At 38.3% G+C, this 12,550-nt stretch overlaps 1 protein-coding gene, 1 long non-coding RNA gene and 6 other non-coding genes across 10 annotated transcripts in view; 1 reads left to right on the top strand and 7 right to left on the bottom strand.

The window, feature by feature from the left end:
- LOC121887123 (muscarinic acetylcholine receptor M1-like) overlaps positions 1 to 12,550 on the top strand; it is a 28,900-nt gene that overhangs the window by 2,686 nt on the left and 13,664 nt on the right. The window contains exon 2 of one of the 2 annotated variants that reach the window (XM_042397702.1): positions 10,285 to 10,464. The gene's annotated coding sequence lies outside the window, so the exon portion shown is untranslated. Of the gene's footprint in view, positions 1 to 10,212; positions 10,465 to 12,550 lie in introns of those variants that run through there. The other variant, XM_042397701.1, reaches the window with a different exon arrangement.
- On the bottom strand, positions 2,289 to 4,124 carry LOC121887126. 2 transcript variants are annotated; one of them, XR_006092915.1, is made up of 3 exons: positions 4,046 to 4,124; positions 2,795 to 2,877; positions 2,289 to 2,643 (listed from the first exon to the last, which is right to left on the bottom strand). It is a non-coding gene; the product is annotated as an uncharacterized LOC121887126 (long non-coding RNA). The 2 variants fall into 2 exon arrangements; XR_006092914.1 differs by lacking the exon at positions 4,046 to 4,124 and adding an exon at positions 3,895 to 3,999.
- On the bottom strand, positions 5,029 to 5,101 carry trnaf-gaa. The gene has a single exon. It is a non-coding gene; the product is annotated as a tRNA-Phe (tRNA).
- trnak-uuu lies at positions 5,579 to 5,651 on the bottom strand. The gene has a single exon. It is a non-coding gene; the product is annotated as a tRNA-Lys (tRNA).
- trnaf-gaa lies at positions 6,108 to 6,180 on the bottom strand. The gene has a single exon. It is a non-coding gene; the product is annotated as a tRNA-Phe (tRNA).
- On the bottom strand, positions 6,658 to 6,730 carry trnak-uuu. Its single transcript has one exon. It is a non-coding gene; the product is annotated as a tRNA-Lys (tRNA).
- On the bottom strand, positions 7,187 to 7,259 carry trnaf-gaa. Its single transcript has one exon. It is a non-coding gene; the product is annotated as a tRNA-Phe (tRNA).
- trnak-uuu lies at positions 7,717 to 7,789 on the bottom strand. The gene has a single exon. It is a non-coding gene; the product is annotated as a tRNA-Lys (tRNA).

Below are 12,550 nucleotides of genomic sequence, written 5' to 3'. Positions count from 1 at the left end.
GGCGCGTAGAGTGAAAAAACATGAGGCACTCAGCAACACAAAAGCAGCAAGCAAAAAGCTTCACTCTCATTGAAAACAAATACAAAAAGCCACCCCAGGCTGATAAAAAGTGCTCTGTCTGATCAGGGCCTAAGGCATGTAAATCAGTGTTTAACCACCGGAGTCATGAGTTCAAAAGAAATATAAGAAAATTTTAAATCTTATACTACATTAAATGTAGAACTCCTTAAATTTGTTTTTTCCCAAGAATTTTCCCTCAACTGCCTTCAAATAAAAAACATATTTACAAAATGTCCATAACACATGTGTTTTGTATCTTATGTTCTAATATTTAAAACCAAGACTCCATGTTTTTATGCCTGCAACATTCTATCAAATGAAAATATTAGATTTCTTGTGACATACTTGGTATGTTTGTAAAGTTTGGGATCTTCAGTAGAATTTTTAAAATAATGTTCCCTGAGTTTGAATCTCGACTGCATGGTATGAATTTAAAAAGATGATGAGGATGTTATGTACATTCAAACCTGACCGAACCAGGGGACAAACTTAGTGGAGTATATGACATATTGTATATGACTATAGTTTTTGATATTATTCAGATTTGTATTCTTTGAAAGCTGGTCTAAAAGCTAGGTATAACTACTGTTTACCTGTGTGACTTTCATTTAGGGTTCAAGCTAGACTCAATGTGTTTGAAACTCAAGTCAACTACCTTTATACAAGTAATTCACTTCATCCAGTGAGTACTGTTTATGTAATCAGCATTTTTGTATATCTGGGGATTTCACCAAAACACTTAACTCTTGTACTCTTACTAAGCAGTAAGAATATATTCTCATTGCTTACTAAGAGTATGCTTATTGGACACTCACTGTTCTTTGTGTGTGTGTGTGTGTGTGTGTGTTAGTGTGTGTGTGCATGTGTGCGTACGTGCGTGTGTGTGTTTTGGGATTATGAGAGTCTGGCAATTGGTTTGTTTCAACACACTGTATAAGAGTGACCAATTATATGTCCTTGTATGGTCAGGTGCACTCCTGAAGAATTAATCAAGCATCTTTTACCAGTCAAATAATGAAGGAAGTGTGTGTGTGCGTGTGCGTGTGTGTGTGTATGCGTCAGTGTGCATGTGTTTCAGTAAGTATAAAAATGACCAAGATGAGTAACGAGAGAGACAAAAGCAGAGTTTGCTTAGTTTGCTTGGGCCCCATCCAACCATCCAATTACTCCACCACTATTACAAAACCACTGATATCACAAGTGCTAAATGGATAAGGCTTCAAAACACACAGTAAGAACTATGACCAACTGCATTCCATCCCAAATGAAAGCATACCTGTCCATGCTGAATCATCCGTTTCTGCAGTAGATAAAACTCTAAATACCTGTTACTGCAGGCAGTTGCTTCTTCATGTTGTCTGCATTACTATTTAAATTTTTAAAGGCTGTCTCTTAAAGGCTGAATGAATGTGAAAGGAACAAAACAGCAAATTTGCTGAGGTCAGTAACTTTGTATACAAAAAAAGAATGATTAAAAACGTTACAGGTGCAAGTCTGTCCACACTGATAGGGGCAATCAAATAGATAAAAGCACTTATATGGATGCACAACATGTGCCTGGGGGCTTTATGTCAATCCAAATATATGGGACATTACATTGGGGGCATTAAAAAATGTAATGGTGTACATATATATGGCAACTAAACCTTATATAGCGCTTTCTCCCAGTCAGCCTAATGCAGGTTCACCTGCCAATATGTTCAATTTAGGAATCACTTTCACGGCCAAATTTGTAGCTATTTCTCTGCACAGCCAAGAATGGAAAAGCAAGGTGCTTCTCATCAAAGTGGAATGGATAGTTTTCTTGTTTGGAATAGATTGTAAGGACATGGTTTTCTGTAAAATGTGGAGACTTGATTACTTGTGAGTTGATCATAGTACTGAAGCAACATTGGCTGCAGATTATAATGAATACATGAGGGATATGTTACATGTGTGATTTATGTCTAAGTTTACACCTCTGCTGTCTGGATTTATGTTTAGTTGCCACTTTGTGCGATAAAATACTTACAGTTTTCTCAATTGGTTGAGCACAATTCCTTAAACATAGTTCACATTTTCAAAACAGTTAACACAGTTTGCAAAATAATACATATCATGAGAAAAATGCTCAAAACATTTAATAAATGTTGCAAAATGCTGTGAGATGCTCAAAACATTGAAATACATTTGCAAAATCAAATAACTGCACTAAAAAGGATTGCCATTTCATCAAAATAGGAGGCTTTCTTTATCATTCCTTGAACATTGGCAATCAAAATTGTAAATACACCCATCAAAATGAAACTGTCAATTCAAAGGTTCATTTGTTCTATGATCCACTTGATGCTTGGTGTGATATGATACAGTACTTTGAAATTACCTGGTCGCACATAGTCCCTTGAAGGATGGTTGAAATTACAGCAGAAATATATGTAGATATATATGCAGACTTTATTATGTGCCGGAGTGGAAAACGCAGTCATCTATATTTGCAGCTTGAACATTCACAGTAAGATAAAAAAAAAAAAAATCCACAGGGGCAACTTTGAGTTTCCATTGTTAGGGTTATATTCCTCTCAGATGCAGAAAACATTTTTCTCTCTGTAAACATAAAAATAAACAGTTGTGTTACAGAATTGAAATACATTAATTGAACAATGATATAAAATCATTCTAACAATATGAACCACAGCTAAATGTATTGTGTAAGGGTCTTTTAATAAGTTTGAAAATCTATGAGCTCTAATCTTACCTTTTGATAGAGGCCATGCTGTTTCTTTTGGTGAGGAGCAGGCCTGTTTCCGCTATGGTCTTGTGCGATTTTTGAGATGCCATCTGAAATAATAAGGTACACTGTGTGAAGCCATGACCATCAAATGTGATCATTGTCATAAAACAAGAGCAAACAGACCTTTCTGCACAATACTGCAGCTTAAATGATCAAAAGATATGGTGCAAGTGTGTCTTCAGATATCTGGATAGTTAAATTTAAAACTTAAAGACATATTTTAAGGCCAAATATAAATTAAAGATTGATTTTTGAACAAACTGTTAGGGGAGGTTTGTTGTTAAAAGGAAACAATAGTATCCACAAATGTGTCCATCATTAAGACCTCATATTACAAACAAACATTGCTCAAATCCAAATTTTAGGGAGCAAATTTTAAAATGATGCAGAGGATATATATAATACTTCCATTTGATGTAACAGGGCAGACATAAAAAACAATTGGGTCTTTAGTTTGAATATTTAATCGCTTGAACATGTCACTGTCCAAGCTTGGAAAAAAAAGGAATTTCTCAAATACTAAAGTGTAACTTTAACAACTTTACTTTTAGACTGAATAAAAGGGCATATTAGCTCGTCGTGTTTGAGGCAGATGATAAGTGAAGTTAAAAGGCACACATCTAACATTGCGATAACAAAAAATTAACATTATGTTAAGGGTAAATTACTGCTAATGGGTCCGACTAATTACATTAGACAAGCGTTTTCAACAATTTTGTGATCGATTTCAACATTTCACACTGAACTAACGTTATATTGAAAACAGGTATCAAACATGGATTCAAAGGTAAGTAATGTTGTGTGTTATTAATTTACTTCAGACAAACTAACACTAGCCAGCTAGAATTTAGGTTAATTAGGGGTAAGCTACATGCCAAAATATTATCTTGAGTTACCTGTGATATTAGAAGCATTAATTCCTTGCCATAAGTTCACAAGTGCAGGTTGACTCAAGGGCGGCAAAGGATAAACAAAAGTTTATAATAGTAAGCTAACTGTTAAAATTACAATCACATGGTTGGTAGTACAAAGATGGATTTAGCCATTTGATTTGTCGGACTCACGGACTCATGTTACATCATCGGCGTAGAAAGATGGCGCGACCCCTGTCATTGGTTTGACTCAAACAGACTGCTAGCTGTCAGGTAATGCCATTTCAGCCCACACAAGTCAAGTTACTACTGCTAAATAGCATTTCCTTGGTCTACCACTTACATCCAGTTTTTATCTTTTCATTTCATATTGAAGTTAAGCAAATGGAGAAACACTGCCCTGTGGCACCACGTTTGTTGAGAGGATCCAGTGTCTATCCAAGCAAAGGCTTCATTTAATGTACTAATTTAGAGCCCATTCCACTTAGCTTAATCACTTGAGACATTGGTGTTCTACATTCAAAAAGCAGAAAGAAGCCTGTGCTTGCAGTATTTTCAACAAAGTTAGTTCAGAATGAATTCATGTAGAAGTTTTGGGTGAAAGCATAAAAAAATCCAAACCTGTTCATTATTGTTCTGCTGTTGGGTTTAAGGATCAGTTATCAAAAAACATATTATAAGAAGTACCATATTGAAAAAGCAATTGCAGCAGAACATTCGTGTTCAAAGGGCATGAACATTGAATTGAGCCCTGGACACTAAACTTAAAAGTCTGATGCTCTATGGTCTGGCCTACGCATGCTCTAAAATTGTAGCGCAGTGGTTTCTTTTGAGAGAAAAAGTATTTGTATGTACCAAAGTGTTGTTTTTCCACAAAGCGTAATGTCTGGGGCATAGGTGAGACAAGTACTCAGGATCGCATATTATTTGGTATGTATATATGTGTTTGATATATAACTTTCAAATTTAAAGTCGTCTAAAAAGGACTAGATTGTCTATTTGTGGCTGTGTGATGAAAACCATGTTCACAGAAAACACTGAATAATCAGCAAGTGTCGGTTAGACGTAAAGTCAGCCAATGGGTGAACTTGTTTGTGCAAAAGCGCTTCTTCATTTTCAAAGTTGCAGCTTCCAGGAGTACTCTGCATACATCTTAAACTGTCGCCCTTGCACATGAGTGGAAGCGGCAATGAATTGTGCAGAGTAAGATCTTTGTTTTGCTTTTCTCTCAATCCGCTTGGAGAAAGGCCACCAGCAGAAAACCCCCACACTACTGTAGCATTGGCATCTGTGTCTCTGAACAACAGAGACAGCCCAATTTGTTTTTGCCGAAACCCGGGATCGAACCAGGGACCTTTAAATCTTCAGTCTAACGCTTTCCCAGCTGAGCTATTTCGGCCCGCAGGAGAGCAACTTAACACTAGGGGGTAGCATTTCCTTGGTCTACCGGTTAGATCCAGTTTTCACCTTTTGATTTCATATTGAAGTTAAACAGAGGCGCATATTCTGCGCAGTCGCACCACGTTTACCACTGTAACCCTTTTGAGAGGGTCCAGTGTCTAGCCAAGCCAGGGTTTCATTTAATATGCTAATTGATAGCCATCCCACTAAGCTTAATCACTTGAGACACCGGTGCTCTGCATTTGACCAGCACAAACACTGGGGTGCTTGCAACATTTCCAACGAGGTTAATTCAGAATTCATGCGTGCGGATGTTGCAGGCCAAATATTACAAATACCAGCAAATGTGCTATGTAAAACCGCTGCTCTGATATTGGTCTACTGTTGGGTCTAAGGTTCAGTTGCCAGAAAGAATATTGTGAGAATTAGCATATTGAAAGAGGAACTGTAGTATCGCGTGCAATTGCGCTCCAAACGCCTGAACAGGGACTTGAACCCTGGACCCTCAGATTAAAAGTCTGATGCTCTACCGTCTGAGCTACCCAGGCTCTGAACCTTTTGCAGAGGGATTTTTTTCTAGAGAAAAGGTATCTGAAAAGGCCAAAGGATGGTTCTTTCCACATAACGTAATGTCTGGAAGGGGCATACGTGTGAAAAGTGCAGTCAGGATGGCATAATGTTTGGTATGTACGTGTGTGCTTGATATGTAACTTTCACTATGAAAGTGTTGTAAACATGACCAGATTGGCTACTGGTGGCTGTGTGATGAAAACTATGTTCACAGAAAACACTGAATAATCAGCAAGTGTCGGTTAGACGTAAAGTCAGCCAATGGGTGAACTTGTTTGTGCAAAAGTGCTCCTTCATTTTCAAAGTTGCAGCTTCCAGGAGTACTCTGCATACATCTTAAACTGTCGCCCTTGCACATGAGTGGAAGCGGCAATGAATTGTGCAGAGTAAGATCCCCCACACTACTGTAGCATTGGCACAGCCCAATTTGTTTTTGCCGAAACCCGGGATCGAACCAGGGACCTTTAGATCTTCAGTCTAACGCTCTCCCAGCTTAGCTATTTCGGCCCGCAGGAGAGCAACTTAACACTAGGGGGTAGCATTTCCTTGGTCTACCGGTTAGATCCAGTTTTCACCTTTTGATTTCATATTGAAGTTAAACAGAGGCGCATATTCTGCGCAGTCGCACCACGTTTACCACTGTAACCCTTTTGAGAGGGTCCAGTGTCTAGCCAAGCCAGGGTTTCATTTAATATGCTAATTGAGAGCCATCCCACTAAGCTTAATCACTTGAGACACCGGTGCTCTGCATTTGACCAGCACAAACACTGGTGTGCTTGCAATATTTCCAACGAGGTTAATTCAGAATTCATGCGTGCGGATGTTGCAGGCCAAATATTACAAATACCAGCAAATGTGCTATGTAAAACCGCTGCTCTGGTATTGGTCTACTGTTGGGTCTAAGGTTCAGTTGCCAGAAAGAATATTGTGAGAATTAGCATATTGAAAGAGGAACTGTAGTATTGCGTGCAATTGCGCTCCAAACGCCTGAACAGGGACTTGAACCCTGGACCCTCAGATTAAAAGTCTGATGCTCTACCGTCTGAGCTACCCAGGCTCTGAACCTTTTGCAGAGGGATTTTTTTCTAGAGAAAATGTATCTGAAAAGGCCAAAGGATGGTTCTTTCCACATAACGTAATGTCTGGAAGGGGCATACGTGTGAAAAGTGCAGTCAGGATGGCATAATGTTTGGTATGTACGTGTGTGCTTGATATGTAACTTTCACTATGAAAGTGTTGTAAACATGACCAGATTGGCTACTGGTGGCTGTGTGATGAAAACTATGTTCACAGAAAACACTGAATAATCAGCAAGTGTCGGTTAGACGTAAAGTCAGCCAATGGGTGAACTTGTTTGTGCAAAAGTGCTCCTTCATTTTCAAAGTTGCAGCTTCCAGGAGTACTCTGCATACATCTTAAACTGTCGCCCTTGCACATGAGTGGAAGCGGCAATGAATTGTGCAGAGTAAGATCCCCCACACTACTGTAGCATTGGCACAGCCTAATTTGTTTTTGCCGAAACCCGGGATCGAACCAGGGACCTTTAGATCTTCAGTCTAACGCTCTCCCAGCTGAGCTATTTCGGCCCGCAGGAGAGCAACTTAACACTAGGGGGTAGCATTTCCTTGGTCTACCGGTTAGATCCAGTTTTCACCTTTTGATTTCATATTGAAGTTAAACAGAGGCGCATATTCTGCGCAGTCGCACCACGTTTACCACTGTAACCCTTTTGAGAGGGTCCAGTGTCTAGCCAAGCCAGGGTTTCATTTAATATGCTAATTGATAGCCATCCCACTAAGCTTAATCACTTGAGACACCGGTGCTCTGCATTTGACCAGCACAAACACTGGGGTGCTTGCAACATTTCCCAAATTCATGCGTGCGGATGTTGCAGGCGAAATAATACCAGCAAGTGTGCTATGTAAAACCGCTGCTCTGATATTGGTCTACTGTTGGGTCTAAGGTTCAGTTGCCAGAATGAATATTGTGAGAATTAGCATATTGAAAGAGGAATTGTAGTATCGCGTGGAATTGCGCTCCAAACGCCTGAACAGGGACTTGAACCCTGGACCCTCAGATTAAAAGTCTGATGCTCTACCGTCTGAGCTACCCAGGCTCTGAACCTTTGGCTGAGGGATTTTTTTCTAGAGAAAAAGTATCTGAAAAGGCCAAAGGATGGTTCTTTCCACATAGCCTAATGTTTGGTAGGGGCATACGTGTGAAAAGTGCAGTCAGGATCGCATAATGTTTGGTATGTACGTGTATGCTTGATATGTAACTTTCACTATGAAAGTGTTGTAAACATGACCAGATTGGCTACTGGTGGCTGTGTGATGAAAACTATGTTCACAGAAAACACTGAATAATCAGCAAGTGTCGGTTAGACGTAAAGTCAGCCAATGGGTGAACTTGTTTGTGCAAAAGTGCTCCTTCATTTTCAAAGTTGCAGCTTCCAGGAGTACTCTGCAAACATCTTAAACTGTCGCCCTTGCACATGAGTGGAAGCGGCAATGAATTGTGCAGAGTAAGATCTTTATTTTGCTTTTCTCTCAATCCGCTTGGAGAAAGGCCACCAGCAGAAAACCCCCCACACTACTGTAGCATTGGCATCTGTGGCTGAACGACAGAGACAGCCCAATTTGTTTTTGCCGAAACCCGGGATCGAACCAGGGACCTTTAGATCTTCAGTCTAACGCCCAGGTTCAGTTGATAAAAACAATATTGTGAGAAGTATCACGTTGAAAAAGCAATTGCAACATCAAGGGTAATTGCACTCAAAAACCCTGGACCCTCAAATTAAATGCCTGATGCTCTACCTCAGGGTTGTCCAGATTCCAGATTTACAGAAGAGGGGTTTCCTTATATTGAAAACGTATCTGCAAAGGCAAAGGTATGGTTACTTCCACAAAGCTCAATGTCTTACAGGAGTATACATGTGGCAAGTAGAGTCAGGATTGCATATTGTCATATTCATTCAGATGAAAGCCGACTTTAATATAACATATGTTATATTATAAACGTGCCACAATCTAATTTCATACTCTACAACAAAAACATATGCAAATATGTTGCACATATGCACATCATGGACAATATTTGCACATATACAAATGAGAACAACTATATCGTGAGTTTAGCTTCATTGAAACATAGTATAAGTGATCACAGAGAGCAGGATGGGCCAAAATGGAGGTATAACTGCCCGTTACGTAGATCCAGTAGACATGTTGTTTTCAACCCGTGCTCAAGGTTTGCACATCTGTTCTCACAGATTTCCACTCAATATTTTACATCTGCCACATGACCCCTGGGGGGCTCTGTACAATATTGATACCCAAGGCTGTTTTTTTTTTTGAGTGAGTGGCAGTGTGACACAACCTGTGCTCAATTGAAAGCAATTGAAAGTGAACCCTAATTTGAAATTAAGCCAGCTAAAACTTAAAAAAATGTTTTAAATCACAGCCTGTGTGTCCAAGAATTTTCAAAAATTTCAAAATTTGGGATACAAAGTCTTATGTCTGTTTATGTATATGTTAAATATATTTATGATGTATATATTCTAATATAGTTAGTTTGGCAACAGTTTTTTCATCACTCTTTTAAATGATTTCTTGCATCAGTTTATCAGTCTTGTCTAATGTGGCTGCATTGTGTTCTTATTGTAGTGAGACGTCGTCACAGCTCACACTTCAAATATCTATTGCAAACATTTCAAAAGCAGGCTGTTCCTGAGCAGTGACAAACAAATGACAAATTAAAGGAAAAACCAACATAAAATGTCTTAATAAAATGGTGAGCCACTGAGTGCCACCAGAACAGCTTCAATGCACCCTGGCACTGATTCAACAAGTGTATGGAACTCTACAGGAGGGATGGAACACCATTTTTCCAAAAGATATTCTTTCTTCTTCATTTGGTGTTTTGATGATGGTGGTGTAGAACACTGACAAACACGTTAGTCCAAAATATCCCACAGGTGTTTAATGATGTCTTTCCTATAGCTCTAAATGCAGCGTCACTTTAGTCATTGTTCTAATTGAAACACTAGTCAGTTGAGTAGTCTTTGTGACTGAAGCTCCTGCCATCCATGCCCCAACAATGGACCCTCTTGCAAAGTCATTTAGATCTTTTCCTTTTTCCATCTTGATACAAAATCAGAATTAATGGGGCATCCTCAATATTTTTATACATGCCACAGAACAAGACTGGACGTTACTTGCCTAATTGTACTATGTAGTGCACCTGTGTGGAAGCATCTGCATTCATTATGTTTCACCACTCATTTATTCACATTTTTCATTTTATTTGTCACCTGTCTGCACATGTTCAGTATTGTTATTTTCTCCACATTTTTTGTCTCTGACAAGATGTTGTCACAGATACTTTGTTCCAGTACCTTCCTCGGAGCTGAAACACGGCTGCATTCAGTGGACATTGGGGGTCTGTCTGTTAGTTAAATTATTCTCACTCATTTGAGGTGTTGAAACACTTTACTGCCACTTCTTATATGCTGTATACCTATTTGATTATCTGCGCTGTGACAGGCTAAGCATTACTAGCTCTTGATCCCCCAGGGCCACCCTCATAAAACATCTTATTGTCATGTAACAGCCCAGATGTGAGAGGTTCCACTGCAGACATTAGCAAAACAGTTATCAAAGGCGGAGCTGGAGGCTCCAGTCACACACCAACTGAGCAGTCAGAGCCACAGTAGAGAGCAGCATGCTGCAGGAGAAGAGCTGAGCTTCCCAGCAGGATATCATACTGGATTCTGGGAACCAGAGTGGACTGGTAAGTGCATTTTATTAACTCAACATGTGGGTTTTGCTTCCTTAAATTATTCAAAATAATAAGAAAAGAACTAGTTATGAATTTCAACATCCATAACAAATTAGAAAAACACATCACATTCATCAACCTCTTAAAGTAACTTTTTATCTTAAATATTTTCCCTTAAGTTTCTCTAAATTACAAATAAACTATTCCCATATTTCTTGATAGTATCATATAAATATTGCACAGCATATCTGCATGTTCCAACTTATGAATTAACATTTCGTGATGCCTGCACATTTCAGGAAAAACAAATGAAATAAGTCTGTAGGGAACATTTTGCATATACCCTCAAAATTAACATTTTGTGACTTTGCAGATACATTCATTATGTTGATATAAAAACATAATCCTAGACAGAATATGTTTCTTTTACAGTAAAGCAAAACGAGAGGTTAAAAAATATCTATCTACAAATGGGAAACGAGCAAGATGTGACGGGTAGCCCAGGGGTGTCTCAGTTTTTTGTATCAAAGATGCCTACAGGCACAGTTGTGCATTTTAATTCAAACACATTCAGACCAAAAGTATTTCTCTTGAGCTTAGCAAATAATTTTTGGTTAAGGGAATATACTGAGAATATTAATTTTAGGGTGTGATAATGTTATGTGCATATACTCACACGTTTGACTGGGGTTTTGTGGCTTTGAAAGCATTCTTTTAACATTTGATCCCAACTTTTATTGGGTAAAAACAATGCATGCTTAAAGTATCCCACAATCTTAATATATGGCTCCCAGTTATTTTAGATCTACTTCATCACAGGCTGTGACTAAATTAAACTAATAGTGAGAGACAGGCTTAAGTCCAAAACCATGAGACATAGATTAGTAGTAGCCTAAATCTTATCTAATTAGACTTGTAAGTGAACTGGTGTGTGTTTTATGGATATTCAAGCTCAGAGATTTAACACAGGGATTTAGATTGTTTGTATTGGGTTATGGCTGAAATGTGTTCTCCATCAAATATCCCTTTTTCATGATACAGTATACAAAATTGCAGCTAGTTAATAAGGATTGTGTGAGGAACAACTCAGGAACAACATCTACCATATTGTAAAGTGTTACCCCCTTTTCTTCACCACATAAAATAAATCACTTAGAAATTAAGCCAGCTAATACTTTACGGTGAAAGATCCAGGCCTGTGTATAGGTTCTCCAATGCCTTTGACAGGAACATCATATCATTCAGGGCTTAAAATAGTAAACAAAGTGAACTTATGCACCAAAATTATTTTCAATGTTTCAGTATTTGATGGTAGAGTTTCCCACCCACATAGTGCTTAAAGTTTCCATGCAGACCTGCTTAATATAAAATGTCTCCTGCAGCTTTCATGACACAGATGTATAATAGGACTATCATTAACTAAGTGGTCAGGTAAGCAACTCAAGAAAAATACTAATTTGACAGTGTAGGAGAGATATTTCCTTACTTGTAAGATGATGGACCAAACTGTTTCTCCTCAGATTTGTCCATAGTTTGACACATGTATCATCTGTTTGTCTGGAGGCTACTGACTATCATTAGTTTACTGAAATTTTTTGTTCTCAGATCAAGTTACACTAAACTGTGAAGGAGGTCATGATATCAGTAGCTGATTTTGCTGGTAATAGGAACCCACACTTGTTTTTTTTAATTATCGCCACCTTTCTGATCTTTCCAGGAATTATAGTTTTTATTTACTCTTTTGCCCTTTGATTTCTATTTTTCTCTAAATTTATTTCATGGTGAAAGGACCTTCCAAACTGTATGAGTGTTACATGGAATTGTAAAATGGGAAAGAGGCTAAATATAAATGGGATTATTTACTTTGTTAAATGTTTATCTATTTATTTTTATTTATTTAGTTGTTTTTTCCATGTATTGAAATGCATATTAAATGTGTCCTTTGTGTAAGAATATAGCCCCTTAGCTACAACTCTTGAATCTATCAAACCTTTCTCTTCCCCAACATCATACATAAGAGCTATAGGCACAGATTGAAGACAAGGAGATATGATGGTTCTGGCTTTAATTAGTACAGCCTGTATTAGTAATATCATCT

The sequence above is a fragment of the Thunnus maccoyii genome, chromosome 20 (genome assembly GCF_910596095.1).
Source record: "Thunnus maccoyii chromosome 20, fThuMac1.1, whole genome shotgun sequence".
NCBI lineage: Eukaryota > Metazoa > Chordata > Actinopteri > Scombriformes > Scombridae > Thunnus > Thunnus maccoyii.
This window is presented reverse-complemented; position numbering and strand designations above follow the sequence as displayed.